This window comes from Manacus vitellinus, unplaced genomic scaffold, assembly GCF_001715985.3.
Source record: "Manacus vitellinus isolate BGI_N305 unplaced genomic scaffold, ASM171598v3 scaffold_5_pilon, whole genome shotgun sequence".
NCBI classification, from domain to species: domain Eukaryota; kingdom Metazoa; phylum Chordata; class Aves; order Passeriformes; family Pipridae; genus Manacus; species Manacus vitellinus.
In genome coordinates, this window is record NW_021940682.1 from 25,196,516 (window position 1) to 25,215,748 (window position 19,233).

The 19,233-nt window shown below is 35.2% G+C and overlaps 1 protein-coding gene and 1 long non-coding RNA gene across 2 annotated transcripts in view; one reads left to right on the forward strand and one right to left on the reverse strand.

The window, feature by feature from the left end:
- The window catches only part of MGAT4C (MGAT4 family member C), a 252,703-nt gene that overhangs the window by 105,539 nt on the left and 127,931 nt on the right, over window positions 1-19,233 (forward strand). The window lies entirely within an intron of this gene.
- LOC108641069 lies at window positions 14,731-16,264 on the reverse strand. The gene is made up of 3 exons (XR_003916217.1): window positions 16,185-16,264; window positions 15,327-15,481; window positions 14,731-14,825 (listed from the first exon to the last, which is right to left on the reverse strand). It is a non-coding gene; the product is annotated as an uncharacterized LOC108641069 (long non-coding RNA).

The following is a 19,233-nucleotide window of genomic DNA, read 5'->3' on the forward strand; positions in this document are numbered from 1 at the left end:
GTTAGTGTTGTATCTTGTATAGGCTTTGCAATCTACATGAAAGTGTATCTGTGCTTTACTGAATATTAATTCTGAAGACATTAACTCTTTAGGAGGACAAACAAACTCTTTAGGAGCACATCAGTATTATAACACTCAAAACATGATCTGTGGTGGCAGATAATTATGATTTTGTCATGAAGTCATAGAATCATACAATGTTTGGGATTGGAAGGGACTTCAAAGATCGCCTAGCCATGGGCACGGACATCTTTCAACAGACGAGGTTGATAAAACTATCCAAACTGACTACGAATACTTCCAGGGACTGCGCATCCACAGTGTCCCTGGGCAACATGTTTCAGTGTCTCACCACACTCATAGTAAAGAATTTCTTTCTTATATCCAATCTAAATCTACCGTCTTTTACTTTGAAATTATTTTTTCTCTCACTACAACTGTCCCCTGGAATTAGTTTTATTGAACAATGTTGAATACTTGTACTAGTAATATCTTTTTGTTATTTTCTTTTACTACCATCAGAAACTCTATTTTTAAATATGCTTACATGCATTTTATAACATACTATATGCTTCATACATCATATATATAACTTTGTATATTAACATAAAAATAACAGCAATTCACTGTTGTTTTTTAAACCATCTCTTCGGCCACTAATGGAGACTTCTGACACCACCTACCTTTTCCTCTCCCGTTTCTCAAAACAATGTCAGAATGAAGATAGTGTCTTCAAGACTAAGTCACTTAATATGTTATCCTCCTCAAGGTCTTTGTCTTATATCTGCTATTCCTTAGCAATCATTACTGAAGACAAGTACCTGGCTTAGTATCTTCTTTTTTAAAATATATTTTTCCTATATTTTCAGTGTACATATATTAAGAATGCAATGACTGTATTAGATATTGCTATACATGGGTTTGGAAGCAACCTTTTTGTGTATAAATAACAAAAATGTAGCTGTTTGTCAGTTCAAATTTGACTTTAGATTGAACACGTCAGAAAGGTTGTTTGGTCAGTCAGCACAGAACTGTACCTCAATCAGTAAACTCTGCCTTTTTAGTGTGACATGATTTTGTATACTGTCATGCTAGCTACAGAAACAAGCTCTTCGTTTCATACTGGCTCAAAATCTCCAGATAAAACACCAAACACTGACATTTATTCTGAATAATTTCCTCTTTGATGAACTTTCAACTGAACAGCTAAAAATGTCATCATGTTAGGATGACACTCAGGAACAATTTTAATCTCTGTGTGAATGAGGAAGGGTTGTACAGCTTGTGCACTGGTCACTATGTCATGTGATGCATTTGGTATCCCCTGTAAATTTGCATGTGGCATGCTCAACACTGGAAATCTTCAAGAGCTGGATGCCTGAATCATATTCTGTAGTGATCATGAGGGCTGCTCTCAAAGACCAGTGTTTCAGACTTGGACCTACAAAAATTGCCTTTACTTATTGATTTAAATGTTAATGGACCTCCCTTCACTGCAGTAGTGTCTGAAAATGCCACTCCAGGATGTTCGACTATCTTACAGGTCAAGATGTAGAAACGAACATTTATTATTCAAAGTACTATTTTCATTCTTTTACCCCATGATCCTTACTTTGGATAAACGATCCAACACAGTAATCAGAACTTCCAGCAGTGTTTTTGATCTTTCTGTTTGGGCTTACACACATAGATAGTGTTATCAAAATGGAAATTAGAAAAAAAAGCTCTGAAGTTTGTACATTATAATTTAGGTTATGTTCTGACTCCTGTGAGTGAAGTCATTATGAGTTTTTCCTCTTATATTTTTACTTACCAAATAACATTTCAGGTTTTGAACTTTAAATGCCTTATCTAGGCATCATCATCATCATGGCTCGGCTTTGTGAACAAAGATTTGGGAAGGGTTCTACCCACGTTTGTTACAAGTGCACTGGTGGCTAAAAAGGCCAATACGAGATAGACATGTCCAGTTGCAAAAGGCACAGTAGAAAGACACCTTAGGTGGTATATTCTGCAAGGCACAATTCCTTCTACATTGTCTTTTCTCAAAAGCATCAGCAGTGTTGAAGATAGCGTGTCTCCAGACCTCTCAATTGGAGACCAGAGTAGACCAGTTATGTTGATCAATATGGCCAAGGCTGAGATGTTGTTTCAGGGAGTCCTTGTATCTTCTCTTTGGGGCTCCTCTCATGCAGCAGCCAGTGGCAAGTTCACCATAAACCTTAGGGAGGCGGTGATCTTTCATCCTTGAGACGTGTCCTGCCCAGCACAGTTGTGTTCTCAGCAACATGGCCTCAATACTTGTGATTGCTGCTTGCTCTAGAACAGAGGTATTGGTCATATAATCTGACTGGTGAATGTTTAGGACTGTACAGAGGCAGCATTGATGGAAGCGTTCTAGGAGACACAGGTGGTGGCGGTAGATGACCCATGATTCAGATCCATATAAGTGAGTAGGCAGCACTATGGCTCTGTAAACAATGATCTTTGTACTTTTCTTCAAGTGTTTATTTCACCAAACTCTTTTATGAAGCTTTCCGAAGGCACTGTATGGCTTTGCTAACCTGTTGTCTGTCTCTCCGTCAATCTTACCATCCGAGGAGATGAGGCTACCTGGGTAATTAAACTGCTAAACTGATTTGAACTCTGATTGGTCAATGGTGATATGGGGATGATGGAAGACTTCCTGAGGTGCCGACTGATAGAGAACTTCTGTCTTCTTTAAGCTGACTTCCAGCCCAAAGAGCTCAGCAGCGTCTGCAAAGCAGGATGTTAAACGCTGCAGAGCTGCTTCTGTGTGGGCGACAAGGGCAGCGTCATCAGCATAGAGCAGCTCCCAGACAAGATGGTTTAAGGTCTTAGTGTGGGCCTTCAGTCGCCTTAGGTTGAATAGGCTTCCATCAGTACAATATTGAAAGTAGATACACTCCTGATCATCGAGGTCTGCTGTGGCCCTTTGGAGCATCATGCTCCAAAAGACTGTGAATAGGGTTGGTGCAAGAACGCAGCCTTGTTTCACACCATTGTTTATTAGAAAGGGCTCAGAAAGTGCATTGCCATATCTGATTTGGCCGTGCTGATCCTCATGGAGTGAGATGATCATTTTAAGGAACTTAAGGGGACATCTTAAACATTCCAAAATCTTCCATATGGCTATGGTAGGCGTCATAATTAAGTAATTTATTAGTCAAAACATAATTGAATAATAAATACAAGATTTTCAAAACAATTATAGAAGTTAGGTGCTAAAGGGATGATTTCCAAAGGTATCAAAAGACTTTTTGGGACCTATGCTATGCAGAAAATTTGTGTGATTGTGTTCTTAGAAATTTTTTCCCTGACATCCAATAATTCTGAGATCCAAAAATTCTTCAGAGTTTGTGTATGAATACCATCTAGCTCTGGAATCAGATTTGTAAAATGTTTCTCTGAAGATTCCAGTTATGGAAAAATTGTAGCCATTTAAAAAATTGTGTCATTTTGGTAAGGTTGATGTATCTCAAGGGAGATGCTTGTGACCATCTTGTGACCAGCTGAAGTATTGCAGTGATGTGATCATCAGAGCAGTAAAAAATATTTCCACATTTCTTAATCTATCTAGATGATATCTGTGTCATGCTCAAATGAAGGTCAGACAGCTGAGAGTGTTCCTGATTTGCAACAGCAGTTCAAACAGGCTCTGTTTTGAATAAACATGATATTGCTCTTAACTGAACATATAGGACAGGCACTCCACATGCTCTCTGTGGCATGACTGATGCCCAGTGAGTACATCTTCATGGTTCTGTCCTTTCCTCTGAGAATATTTTGGTGCATTCACAGTTAGCCCAGCAATATCTGAACCTAGGCAGTAAAATAGCCGAGTCATAGATATGTGTAACTTAGAGTTTAAGTCACTTTTGAAAAAGTGATTTAGCCTTCTAACTCTGTAGACATTTTTACGTTAAATTTAAAATTTTTCTGATAATTCTTCTATTCAGTGTAAAAATTTAATCTTTGCATAATTGTTTTTTTAGAATGTTGCAAATTCTTGGCTCAGGTATCTTTATTGCATTATTCCAATCCATACAAAATTGCCTATTTTTTAAAATCCCTGTATTAAAATAGACCCTCACATAGCAGACCAGAAAAAACAGTCAACTTATCCTGATATAGAATGTTGCCCCCCCCATATAAATGCAGACAAAAGTTGAAACCCTTTTCTTGTAACACTCTTTTCACAGTTTAGTTTATGGAATGAAAATGTAACTTCATGACATAAATGTACTTTGACATTCTCTGATGAAAGACCAGAGCTGCTCTTAGACAATGCTCTGACAAGTGGTGTGCTGTTACAGTTGGCTATATGAACCGGTCACTGTGGGATTGTAATTTGCAGTGAATCATCTGCTCTAACTGACTGAGTTCAGGTTCATGTCATGCACTGGACAGCTTGCTCTATCTTCACAGAAGTCTAAACTACCTCAAATTACCTTTATCCTTCCATCATACCACCTTTTCTCTTTAGACCATTTTAGTCTACGTCTCTTCTGCTGCACACCTTAACCCGGTCAATGCTGATGCAACCTAAGTTACAAACCATGATGTTGGAATTTCACATCCCAAAGTTGTGCTTTTTTCATTATACTAAACACTGAGAGAGTAGGCATGTGCCCCTAAGCCATGAATCTTTGCTTTGCTGCCTTGTTAATGAGTTAGTGCCCAAGTTAGTGATCCATGATAAACATTCGTACATTCACTCCTGCCCCACACTACTTAAAAACAGTTTTACTCTTTTTCATTAAGAGGCAAGTCACATCAATCAGTTTTGCATTTAATACACTCTATAAGCTCCCATCCACTGATTTATAATGATGTGTGCAAAGGGGTTTGGTCAAAGACAAATTTTAGGTAACTCAGAATTCCTTACTCCTTCCTCTCTGAGGGACCAGTGATTCCACTCCAGAAGTGCCATCAAAGACTGCATATAGACAGGTAGCTAGGCCAAATAGTTTCCTTTGAAATGACCATCCAATGGACAAACTATTTCCATGTGAAATTATGCATTTTTTTAGTAAAACTTCATTTTAATTTACTGAGTTTCATTGTCAAAGAAAACGCTTTCACATATATTCTCACTAATCATTTCAGCTGTGAGTGATGCCCTGGAAGAGAGCTGGAACCTACTATTTATGTTTTTTTGTATTTTATTAATTTTACAGGGCACAAACAGTTATTCATTGTATGTAGTTGATCTGTACATATAAACATCTCAGAATTTTTTACCTTAAAATAAAGCTATCTATTAGATTTTAGTAACATAAATGAACACTATTGATGAGTTTAGGTATTAAGAAAAATAAAATATATCATTATCTATAGAGGAAATCTATCAACCTAAGTTTACCATTAGGCATACAAGCACTTCCTTTTTTCTCAGTAGAATATTTTGTATTCTATAAATTGAATCTGTCAAAGGCTATGATGGGTTTGATAGTGTAGAAATTGAAGCATGAAGAACATACGGGTCTGAATGGAGATTCTTTCAAAACTCTAAAAATAAAGTTTGTGCTGTTAAACATTCCTCTTATAATCTACTCAACACCTAGCAAATTTTACCTCTTCACTGTGGTTGATTAGTGCATAACTATTGGGATTGTTTGGAGATTTTTTTAAGTTCCTCAGGAGGTACAAAAGCCTACTTACTATAAAATTAAAAACAAACAAACAAACAAAAAAACCTGTGTTATGATTTTCAAGTTCAGTATTGCAAAAAATAGTGACCATGCAAACAGAGCTGCCATCTTGTGGATATAAATCTCCTAAGAGCATGTAGTTCCTGTAGCCTGAATTAAGAAGGAAAAAAAATATTTGTGATAGTTATCAGGTCTACCTAACTTGACATTCATCTCATAAACAGGATTATTAGAGCTATAATTTTGAGCTTATATATTCAATCTTTAAAAACTCTTATCACCTGAGTTCTAATGTCCCCCAAAATCTCTAAACCTAGACCTTCCAATATTAATAACTTATAGGTTAAGCAATGCTGAAGAACTGCTTGTGTTTTTCAATTAGTGTTTGGTGCAGAACTATGTTTTGTAATATAAATAATTGGTTTAACCATTAGATTGATGTGACAGAAGTAATTGTCAAGCAATTAAATGCAATAATGATTTCAGCTCATGGGAAATATATACTAATAAAACTGAGTTTCCCTTTGCTTGAGGACTAAAATATCCACTCTAGTAAGATTCTTCAGCATTATTGCTACATTGATTGATATTAGGTTATAGAAAGAAATACAGCTAGTTACTGAAAATCATTGGAAACTTCTTCATTTTCTTGTTCTTTCCCTCTTTCTTTTTCCATGTGATTTGAATTTGAAACTATGATGGCAAAAAATATCACTGACAACAACAGTCTGTGCCAGGCATGAGAATTAACAAGCTTTTCTCTTCATATATACAACTCAAGGCACTATGATAGGAGTATAAGAATTTTGTGTTCTTGAATTTTAAACACAGTCATGCACACTCTTCTTTGAGCTCTTGTAACTTATTCAAAATATTTATTTTCTTTAAATAATTTTTCATTTAAAGAAATGACTTTACAGATTTTTTTTTTCTGAATTGTTTGATTTAAATCTTATAATTTTTTTCACTATTTCTATTTCAAACTGCTTATAACCCATGTGTGACAGCATGGGGAAGTGTGAAAAATGCTGTTTGACTTGATTAGGATCATGGAACTGTTCTGTTATCTACAACTATTACTTTTGCTCTAGCATAGATCTCCAAATTCAGACATGTTTTTAAAAATACTGGTGATAGATATTTTTGAAGCAAGAACAAATTGATAATTTATCAATACATTCATAAGTAGTTCAATTTCAAAACATTAATTTATCATATATTACTGCAGAAAAAAAAAAAGACATTTTATAAAGAAAATGTCAAATTTTATGGGCCATTTACTAAGAAATATTCTCCACTAATATTCCAAATTAGCATTTGTATTACACTTTCTAAGTAAATTTTCTACTAATATAAGTTACTATTTAGTTCATAAAGCATAGGTGTTGTATTATCACTATAGGAGAACACACTTTATGAACACTGAAGACTTTGTAAAAGTATGGCAGTCTACCATTAAAGATGGTCTAACAGGTTATCTGTGAGTGATGCTCTCTGTTAAGGTATAAAGGGATACATAAGGATATCTACATAAAGATAAAAAATGTATAGAACTTTAATTCATCAGGTTAAGATTAACCAAATACTGGAAATTAGGGACTTTTTCAGGCTGAATCAGCCAATATAATCAAATTTTGTCGACAATATGTCATCTAGACTATTTATAGCATTAAATATTAAGGAGAATGTAACTTTTACATATGATACATCTAAGCATACTTTATCTCATCAATAATTCTTTTCCTTATAACTCATATCTTTTTAGCAATTACTATGTCTTACCTTGATCATTAATCAGCAAAAGCGATGCTGGCATTCCCATTGTCCAAATTAATTTTTTCTGATCTGTAATTCAGTTTTGTCACTTTGAATAGCAATGAATCTTTTTTTATATACATTTCCATCTGAATTCCCATGTTTTCTGAGCAGAAATAATGAACAGAGGCTTTCATTTTGGCCTAAAGTATGTTTTGACTAATAGGTTAGCCTCCAGATCCCCACACAGAACTGCTGTTTATTAAGTCCACAGAATTTAATCTCCTGAGTCTCTAAAAAATTGTGAAAGAACCACAAAGAAATAACAGAGCTGTTTATCAAGTTTATTATAGAAATCTTATCTTTCATGTCTTACAGATTAAGCTAAACTCTATTCGATTATATTTCATTTTTCCTGTTTTTTTTTTGGTATAGTGTTGTTTGTTCTTTGGTTTTGCAGGTTTATTTTTTTCAAAGAGAACAAACTGAGTAATAATTTAAAAAAAATTCTTTTTTTTTTTTCCTTTCAGGTCATGAGGAATAGCAGACCATAAATAAACTCATGTGGTATATAATTTACTGTGAATAAATATTGAATTCCTATTCATTGAAATAAAATATTAGTTTTGATAGATTAAAAAAAAGTTTATATAGAACAAAAGATACAAATGTGTGTCAGATCAGATTTTGCATTTTTCTACACAGCAGTTGGATTTTTTTGTGACTTAAAGGTCAGAGATGAAAATATTCATTAGTGGGAAAGCAATTCTAACACTGATTTGACTCAAAAGTTCACATGATTTATGATATTGCCTGTAACATAGTAAAATACTTAATGTCACTATATTTAGAACATCATACATTTGATGTCCTTCATTTGATAGTGCTTCACACCTTACTAGTACAGAATATCTGGACTGCTACCTAACATTCAAAGAATAACTGTGCATGTACAATTGTGCATCTTTTTACTTTTGCTGTTAGTTTTAAATAGTTAAAAAGATACAATAATCAACCTGACACTACAATAGTGCAGTATTCTTGAATTTACACCGTTTTTCCAGTGTATGTCTTTATTAACCTCATGCCTTAAGAGAAGGCAATGCAAAATCATTTAAAAAGTGAGTTCTCCAGGTGCTGCATACATTAACCTTTCCTTTAATAACTCTTCTGTACAATATTTTGATGATTACTGTCATATAGTAAACAGATTATGAAAATGCAGTTACCTGAGGGTCTTGTTTAATAATTTAGACAAATTAGTTTTTAGAATTTACTTAATTGCTGCATTCAATAGCTAAGTCACAACAAGCACCTGGTCCCCAAAGCAGGAGCTTCTGTACAATCTCATTTTATGCAAGGGGAAAAAAAAAAAAAAAAAAAAAAAAAAAAAAAAAGAGAGAGAAAAATTAAAGGGAAAAAAAAAGGGAGACAAAAAGAAAGAGGAAAAAAATGAGAAAGCCCCCACCTGTGTGTGTGTATCTAATGATCAGAGACACCTTTCAGTCGGCGGCCGGCAGTTTAGGGTTAAGGGCCGGTCCAGGTGAGGGAAGCCAATGAGCGCCCGCCCGGGGCTGTGCCTGACATCATCCCGCCGGGGAGCGCCCAGCTCGGCCGGGGCAGCGCCTGCCGCCGCCCAGCCCCGCCGTGATGGATGTTTACAGCTCCTCCGTGAAAGCCAATTATCTCTCTTTTGTATGAGGCCCAGGGATCTCTCAGGCTGCCTGTTCGCTCACGGCACTGCTGGATCGAGCTGAAGCAATTGTTTTCCCTGTGTCTGGTAAGAGTCTGGTCTGGTTTGGTTTGCCTTCTCTTCAGAATAAAGGTGATGTGCCTAACCTGGGAGGGGAATTGTTTTCATAGTTCAGAGGTTTATATACCTATAATAATATGTAAGAAGCAGCTTTTTACTGTCAAAAAGGTGATCCTTTAGAAAGGGAATGGTTTTAAAGGAAAAATAAGTCTGTGTCTGGCAAACTCTACTTTACAATATGGAAATAAATAGCTTGCATGTTTATGCTGCTCTTCAGGTGAACTAAAGAGTTATTAGGCTGACAAGACCATCTCACAGAACCGTCATTTAATACCTGTATTTTCTTTCCTTTTCCTTTAACACCTGTGTTTTTCCTTTGAAATCTAGCTTTTGTTGATGAACAAAGAAATGGGGAGATTTAAGAAGAGAAAATTTAATACTGTAACAACTTTAAAAAATGTCTGAAATACTTTTACAGATATAAATCAAAACCTGTGAATAATAATACCAAGATGTTAAAGTTCCCATTTCTGGAATTAGTTACAGTTACCTTGTTTCGCTAATTTCTGTGATTAAAGTGCTACGAAACCGAGTCAAAGATTCAAAGTGTTCAATATACAATATGCTGGTAGCAGAACACCCAACAGAGTTTTTTGTTTATTTGTATGTTTTTCCCACTTAGTTCTGTAGCTTGTCTTAAAAAATGTCTCATTCTAGAGAGGTAGGTATATGAGTATAGACATAGAGGCTGAAGAACAAGTGTTTATATCTTTTGCATTATTAGCAGCTTTGTGGTTTGCACAGAGAGGAGGGAGAGGGAAAGGATTCTGTCTATGTAACTTCCTAATTTTGTAACAGAATAAGTACATTTTAAAGCTTCTGAGCCAATGTGGATTTAAGAGATTAGAAGTGACACTGACATTGACAAATCAGATGCAATAAAGAATTTAATTGACTGAAGGAGTTCAGGGGCTGCTGTATGAAGAATCCAATAACCAGTTTAACTAGTCAAGTAGTGTACCTAATAGGAAATAATAAATAGCAAGTTCCAGTTAATTTAAAAGCTTGATGACATTTACTTTATAGTGATTAGAATTCACTAGGCCACTTAAGAACTCTCTGTATTTATTTCAGTAATCCATGATTATACAATCCATGATTATACAATACAAAGTTTTGAATAATGACATATGCAGTGAGTATTACAAGTGCTTGTAAAATTGAGATATATTGTCATTCAATCCAGCTATGATTAGCTCTGCTCTAATCACTGTCAGAAGAGTAATAGTTATTTTCATCTCAAACACCACTTAAGACAGTAGGGCTTCTCAGCTGTATTACACTTCTCTTTACTAGTTCAGTCCTGTCTATACAGCTCTTGGTATTTACCATTGTTAATTCAGCTCTGGATATCAATGTGCCAAACAATCCCAAACTTCTTTTAAACAATATATTTATAATATGGATGGGGTTAGAAGAACACATTTTTTTAAAGTGAAGCATTTATTATGCTTTGTTACCTTTTTGCTAGCAAATTCCAGTTCAAAGGTGAGATGACCATGACCTGTAAAGAAGAAGAGTATTTAACATTTTACTACCTTACCCTTCTTGCTTAATCATTATTGAACTCAAGTTTATTTTATACTAACCTTGAAGCTATGCCTTCAATACTTTTTAATTAAAATAAAAAAGTGTTTTCACCTCTCCCTCAGTGTTACATACCTACACACTGCATAGGTCCATCTCATTTATCTGCTTTTTTACTAAGCTTTGTGTCACATCTCACACTATTTCTGTTCCTACTCAGTTTAACCAAAATTCAAATATAAATAAATTACTGTTGTTTCTTCTAAAATACAGGATGATGCATATAATATAGATGTAACGCTCATTTGTTACATGCTCACAATGTTCTCATCTGAAGAATTCGAAGAGTGTTTTTAGTAAATGTGTCCCTTTACTTTAATGCATGTTGCTTTATTAGATAGTAATCAGGGACCTAAGCAAGCCAAGGAAACTTAATGATATGATAATCCAAACAGATAGCAATCAACTTCTTATAGGAAACGAGACCTTCTACTTCAGTTTTAACCTTTCAAAAGGAAAAAAATAATTTCTGGTAGACCATTTTACAGGGAAAATATGGGTGGGTTTTTTTCCTATTTTCAATCCGAAACTAAGTTTGAGAGAAAAATATAAAGAAAAACATATCTTTTTGCATAAACTAGTGTTGTGATCTATGTTTTTTTTTCTTTAAAATAATAAAGATAACTATGATAATGCTAGCACAAGGACTGCATAGCAGGATTGACTATTGATCTGGAAAAGAGTCCCTCTTGTCCTGTACTTGATCATACTCCGTAAAGTCCGTATTCCATCAATGATCCACCATAGTAAAGGTAGAATTAGTGTGAGGTTACTTGATTGTATGCATAGGTCATTTCGTTTGTCTGATTTTTCTATGAATGAGTCAACTTGTACACTTTCACAATAACATCAGGTAATAACGCTTACAATGAAGATTTGAGTCATTCCTCCTACGCAAGTTATTCAGTTTTCTTGTCAGATAATTTTGAGCAAAATGACAAAAGGATTTTTTTTTTTTACAAAAATTCAATGCATTTAGTATTTCTTAAAGAAAAAATAAATGTCAGCTAGACAGAAATATGACAATAACATCAATTGCTGAAAAAGTATCCATATCACCAGTAGTAAAAACTCAAACTAAAAATAATTCTTCTTCCTCTATAATTGGCAAAGAAATATTATCCTTAGAAAATACAAATTAAAGTAGTATTGTATCAGTGCATTTTCTTTTGTATCCAGCTTCAGGAAGTACAAGAGGCAGAGGAATTCTTTCATATTGGAAGCTTTGGTCCATGGGTCATGTTTTTGTTTTATCTAAGATAGATTACAAGGAGACTCCTCTCGGATCTTCCAAATTATAAAAACTACCTTAAAACCTTGTGCTGCAACCATCCTCGTTGTTCATCACTGAGGTCCTTTACATGTTAGGGTGCCAGGTGAGACTCAAGAGTCTGTTTTGTTCCCTTAACTTTTCTCTCCTTATATTCCATTACCCAAGCTGAAAAAAAAAATATCCTTTTCACCAAGTACAGACAATGACAACTTTTTGTTTTCTGTTTCATTTTGAATCTTAAAGGAAGTCCAATGAATGTCCTGGAACCCTATAAAGATTGTACTAAAGGACGATCATGGTCAAGGACTTATAACTCAGATTTTGAGGTCTTTTTGAGACTTCAGTCTAGATCTTTTCCCTACGTATAGCATGGTGCTTTTTGTTTCCGTAATTGTGTATTTACACGCAGGAGTGTGACATTGGGAATGGGTAGAGTCGATCCTACATGGTTTAGTGAGGGTGATATCAGTTTTGGCCAACTTTAGCCAGGAGAGTTCCTCTTGTAATCTGTGGAGAGAAAGAGGTATCTCTGAAAAAGAATTCATCTCCTCATTAAGATATCTATTTTGGATAGATGAGCTGAATCGCTCTCTGGAGGGGGAAAATTCACTCCATATAGACAACCTCTTTGAATACTTTCAATTATATGTTGAACTTCCCGGTTTTTAAATATTGTCTAATTAAGATCTCTTATATTTCTGAGTATCAGTGAATCCCACAAGTAGCATAAATAATAAACAAACAATAATTATATTCATTATTTGCCGTACGCTTGAGTCAGTTATGATTTCTGCAATTGATGGAATCTGGACTTCATCTCTGCAGTGGCAAGGGTGTTGATGACAGCATTTGGTGCAAGACTTTGAGCTTCCACAGGTGTTTGCTGGCAGTCTGGTCCACTGGTATTTGCAGGAAATGTAAAAGTTTGGGAAATGCAGATCCATGCCTGACAACAGGAGGAAACATGTTCCATCTTTTACATTCAATCAAACATTGTCTCTCATGCTTAAGATTCTTCTTATTCCTCTCTATGACCATTTGTTTACTTGCTGTCAGAATCATTGGAGACTCTATCTATTGCTCACGTGCACTGTATATATTCAAAGTATTACAAATTGGCTAAATTTGTTTGATTTTTTTTTTTTTTGTCCCTAAAAGACACAGCTATCACACATGGTTTTTTTCTCCTGACAGTCTTCAAGTCACTGCATTAACATTAGGAACTCCTCAGACATTCAGAGTAGTGAGCATGGACAAAGAAGTGTCACTTGTCTAGTCTCATTCTTGGACAACAACATCAGGTGTCTAGAATCTATAACTTCAGAACAAATGGTCATTGTCCATAATGATAAACAGGATCATCCTTCCAGTTATCTGATCATACTTTTTGGATCAGCTTCTATGCAGGAGTATTTAAGCAATCTTCTAAACAGTGTGATAGTTTACTCTGCCCCAATGCATAAACCAGCCTGGATTGTGTAATTCAGTAGATCCTTCGTCAGGCTGGTGATTTTGGTTGAAATATTTTGTTGCACTTTAAAAATACAGGCATGTAAAATAGTAAGAATATACCAATAAAACTCACATCGTTCCTTATAAATCCAGACATGGAGGTGGGAATTACTGTTTACAATATATTGATATTTTGCTTATTAACTATCAGAATGAATCTCTTCATAAACTTTGGATTTTAGGATCTCGACTTTCTTAGAATGTTAAGTGATTGAGAAGTGAAGGATTATAATGGATAAACAAAAGGTGGAAGTGTACTTTCAACAGAGAAAAATTAGAAAAAAAAGTAAAATTTTCTCCTATCTCTGGCTTATAAATTTAAAAAATAAATATCGTGGTCAGAATTTCAAAGAGTAAGAAGATTTCCTGTTTCCTGAATGAAGCATAATCTAAATAATCTATTACAATCTGTCATTATGGAATAATACTACATTATCACTTGCAAATGAGAAGTATGGCTTTCATAGTTGCCAAGCTGTACTTATCCACATTTGATGATCCCCATTAATTTTTAACAATTGTCCTGTCACCAGACTGGTGAGCTGTAGAAAATCCTGTGGAGATGTCACATTCCTTGATGATTGCAGTTAATGTTGCTGCCCCTCTGAATCAGCATGAAATGTAGACATTTTTATGACTGAATCTGCAATTTGGGATTTGATCATGCTATTTATAGTATTGTTAATGGTCTGTAGCACTGACAAGGGGTGTGTTGAAGTAATTCTCTAAGTCACCCTTGTTTTCAGTTGTAAAGGCAGAACAGGCATACATCTGGATTCTACATTTCAGTAACTGGACAGAAAATAACAGCACAAGGAGGTCATGACTTTCACTGCTGAAAGATTTTAATAGGTTTGTTCTTTTTTTTTTTAAAGTCTGTGGATTTTTTTTTTAACAAATATTCTTTTTAAGAAAAAGGAGCAACTTATTTGGATCTAGCTTCTACAAAGCCAGTTGCAGTCACATAGTGAAATGAAAGTAAGCTTAGTGACATCTCAAGAAAATAAAGTTGAACTAAAAAACCAGCTGTACATGGGTTTTAAACTTACCGTGTTTACTATACTAGCAAAATGAAATTTTCACTTTTTATGAAAATAATTCAGAAATACCTCCTTACTTCTGAAAAAGAATGATTTACTTCCAAGTCCTCATTTTGTTTCTAAACACAATTCCTAAAATGTGTAGTATCTGGTCTGTTTTAATTTTGAACCTGAAAGAAAGGTTACACACTATGAAAACCAATATCTGGTAAGAATTCTTCTCAAGTTAATAACATTAGAATACTTAGGAGATTGCCTGATTTTTATCCATCTCTGAAAGTGTATCTGAATCTGATCATGCCCAATAGCTCCAAAATTATCAAGAACCGTATCTAATGCCAAAGTTCTCATTATTGCTGCTGTAGCCAATGTGTAAAGAAGAGTAGGAATTATAGTATCTTGCTTCATTATTTCATCTTAAAATTCTCATAGAACCATGGGGAGGGGAAAAAACAACAGCAACAGCCAAGTATATTAATGATCCCTGGAAATAGTGCTTGATTTCCTATGGGTTTGTGTCCCTTAATTAATTAACCACTTTAGTGATTTATACTAAGATTTCTTTTTGTCTTTCCATATGCTTGTTAAAATTAAGCCATCCTTCTCCCTGCAGGACTAGCAAGTACTGGCTTGTGCCAACTCATTAGAATGAAGCACTATCACTAGCATACCGGGAGAACTGTGTTTTCTCACTTCCTCTCAGCATCCTCTAGCACAGAGCACAGGAAGTAAGAGATGGCTATACTCTGAACTGCTTTAATTGGCACTAGAGAATTGTCCTCTAGATGTCTAAATTTGGTGTCCGCTACTATATTCAAAAGTTGTTCTGTGGGGAAGAAGATTACATCTGTTTTTACAAGAAAACAGGGCAGTTGTGTTTAAATGTATGGAAACGAGTACTGTATCACTAAAGCTCTGAGAACTTTCATTTACTGAGGAAATCCCTGGAAAATGGATGTGTCCTCTTCCATAGGGGTGCTGGAAAGCAGTTGGAAATTTGCAAGTTTTAGAAGAGCAGTATAGAATGAACCACAGAAGTATTACATTTTATGGACACTGTGTTATGAGGACACAATCTGTAAAATATGTCCAGAAATATGCTAAGCATTTAATCTGTATGCTATTATATCTTTTGAGGTTTTACAGTTAGTCTCTCTTATATACTAATTTAGCTTGCATGACTATGATTTAGTAAGACATTGAAGTAAGGTCTCTATCAAATCCTTTTTTATAGGTTCTTGGAAGTAGTAGTAATACATTGAAATCTTTCCAGAACAAGTAAAACTTCTAAAGGCTGTAGTTATCTAAAAAGGTTAATTTCTTTTTTTTGGTGTAGCCAAAAATTTCTAAAACGTAAATGTTTTATTCCCAGTTGGGTAATTGATTCTCCCTGGTATCTGACAGAGACCTTTTGGTTGTTTCCTAATTAGAAGTACAGAAGAGAATAAGCAGACCCAAATCCTCATAGGGCTTGTTAACATCCTTCCTGTGACAGACAGAGAGAGAGGAGGTATCTCTTTCTTGCACACCTGCAGTGAATTCCCTCTTGGGCCTCACAGTGTTCCACACTGGCACTACAGTAGGCTCTGAACTCCAGGAGAGCTACACTAAAAGAAATAGTTACACTGGCTTTGCTAAGAGTTTCAGAAATTTGGGAGTCACAAAGGACTGTGATAGACAGTTATAATATCATTTATATGAACAACCATACTTAATAATACAGATAATAGGAGATAATTGACTAGGTTGTACCTGCTTCATGCCTTCAGATACATTCAGAGACTAGAAATCCACGCATTTCTACTGGAATCACTCTTCCTTTCAGGGCAGCCTTGCTCATTTTCACTTATTTGTTTGCATTAGAAAACTTACTTTTAATGTGGTTTTTTGTTTTGTTTTGTTTTGTTTTGTTTTTTTTGGTGGGGTGTTTGTTAGGAGTTTTTTGTTTGTTTGTTTGTTTTTTCATTAAACGTTCCATTAATTAATTGTTTGGGGTTTTTTTCTCTTGGTCACATGTAGTATGCTGCATAGTACATCCCGGGGACCATACTGCATTTGAAGTAAAAGCTTTAATGCAACTCTCTTCCTGTATTTAAACAAGATGACAGGAATCTTGAAATTGAACTGCGTATCAAACACTTGAGTTCTAGGCAGTCTTCAGTCTAAAGGAGTTGAACCCTCTATTGTTGTATTTACAGGATCATATCACAGACAGTGGCACAGGGCTCTTCTCACCCAGCCAGTGGAATCTGAGACACTGTGCAACCATAGTAATACATGAATAGAGGTGTGCTGGTTATATAGGAAATCAAGTAGCATTATAGTTAGTTGAATTGTCTGAATGACAAATGCTGCGTTATTTTTGGATTTTATTCAGGGAGTGTTTAGTATAAAACATGCAGACAATCCAGAGTTGGCTGCAGAACCAGGGCAATACATTCCAAAGAACATACTGCATAGAAGATGCATTCCCTGGTGCACACCATAGGCTTTGTGTGTACATTATGGCCATGATCTCTTTTCACTTTGGGATGAAAACTCTAGACCTCTGCATCACTCATTACCCACTGAAGGAAAGATCATGTGCCCCACTGTGCACTCCAATGGCTATTCAGATCTGGATGACTGGGGACTGATGCAAAGCACAGACTGCCCCACAGCTCGATGTGGTATTTTTTGTGGACAGTCTGATGTGGTTCTGTGCTCAGCACATGAACTTCCTTAACGATCACTCAAAGACACTTACAGATAAGTCATATAACATAGGCAATCATCATTGCTTACTAATCACCTGTATTTTTTGTAGTCTAGTACTGAAACTTACTGACTAAAATAAACAGCCTGATTTTGACCTTCTGCACTATGAGAAATGTTACTCAGAGAACATATTAATCTTCCTCATTCTTTCAATATTTTGATGTCAGTTTTAAAGTCTTTGCTTAAATCATAAAAAGATAGTTTTAGTAGTTTATTTGGTGGTAAGTTCTCCCACACTGTTCTGTCTTCCTTACCTGTACGTCTACTTTACCACTCTTTAGAACTTAAAATCAATGAATAAAGTTATTTTATGAAGGACAGAATAAATTAAGAGAGTTTGAAGATATTTGATGTGGTGTCTTTCCCTTAATAAAGATTTATGATTACACTACTCATCTGCAGACTGGGGTAGGGACAAACTTTTGGCACACGGGAAAGACCATTAGTTCTCATACATTTCCTTAAGCAATTATTGTTAGAGAAAAACCTTTAAGTTCTAGCTAAATGTAAAGATGTCCTAAAACATATTTGTCTCTTTGGAAAGAAATTGGTTGGTGATATACTAATAGGAATGCTTTCTAAAGTGTTCATATTTCTGTGTAGTCAGGTTTTTGGGTACAAACAGATTTGTGCTGGGTTATGAGGCAAAAAAAAGAATCTCTCTTTTTGCTTCACCTGACTTCACCTTTTTTTAAGGTATGGACTATGAAAAGCAACATCCTCTTTCTGCAATATGAAACCACTTTTGTTCTCAGACTAATGTTTATCTGGCCAATACCAGTGTATGCATTTCCTTAATATCTCTATCCTTGTATTTCTACGGCCAAAATTTGTCAGCCTAGAATTTCAGATTTTTGAGAGTTATAGAGGTCAACTTGACTTTTTTAACTCCCTGTTGATTTCCTGTACCCATTTTGTATTGACTAAAAGTCAATTCCAGCCTAAATTGCCAATTGTATTCTGCATAAAAAGAATTGTGATCAGCAGGTTGAGGGAGGTGATTTTCCCCCTCTATTGTGCTCTTGTGAGACTCCCACCTGGAGTACTAAATCCAGCTCTGGTGTCCCCAGAAGAAGAGAAGACGTGGGCCTGCTAGAGTGGGTCCAGAGAAGGGCCATGAAGATGATCAAAGGGCTGGAGTACCTCTTCTATGAAGAGAGGCTGGGAGAGCTGGGGTTGTTCAGCTTGAAGAAAAGAAAACTCAGTGCTTCTTTCGTGGCCTGGGTTTCCATGTGTCTAGATTTCATTGGGAAATGCATCCATATGCAGCCTGAAAGCGTGATGTGACTTATTACTTACACTGACTAATTGAATCAATAATATTTTAGATTTGCTGATACACAACTGAACATTATTCTCATGATCAACAACCACTCAGAGCCAAGAAACCTGAAAAACATTTGTTTCATTCAGTACTTGTGCTTTGAGCAGCGCTGGGTAAGCCAAACCTTTGTCTTGCACAATGACTGGCTGCAAATCACTCACATCAACTCTTCTTAAATTTATGGTTCGCCTATCCTTTTCTCATTTTCTTCATTTTCTGAAACCTCACTTCTTTTGTAATAAAACCAATCCATTACAATGCAGAAAACACTAAAAAGAATCCATTAAAATGCAGAAAACACTAAAAAAGAAAACAACAATGGTAAGTATCATTTACTTTCTTAAAACCAACTCAATTTAAATATTAATGAGACTCTAACAGCAAATAGAAAATTGTATGTTTTATAATATAGAGATATTATGAATATGAGGTCTTGGAAAAACTTGCTTGAAAGAACTTGTTAAAAGAAAAAGAAAGTTGATGCTGTTACTGCTACT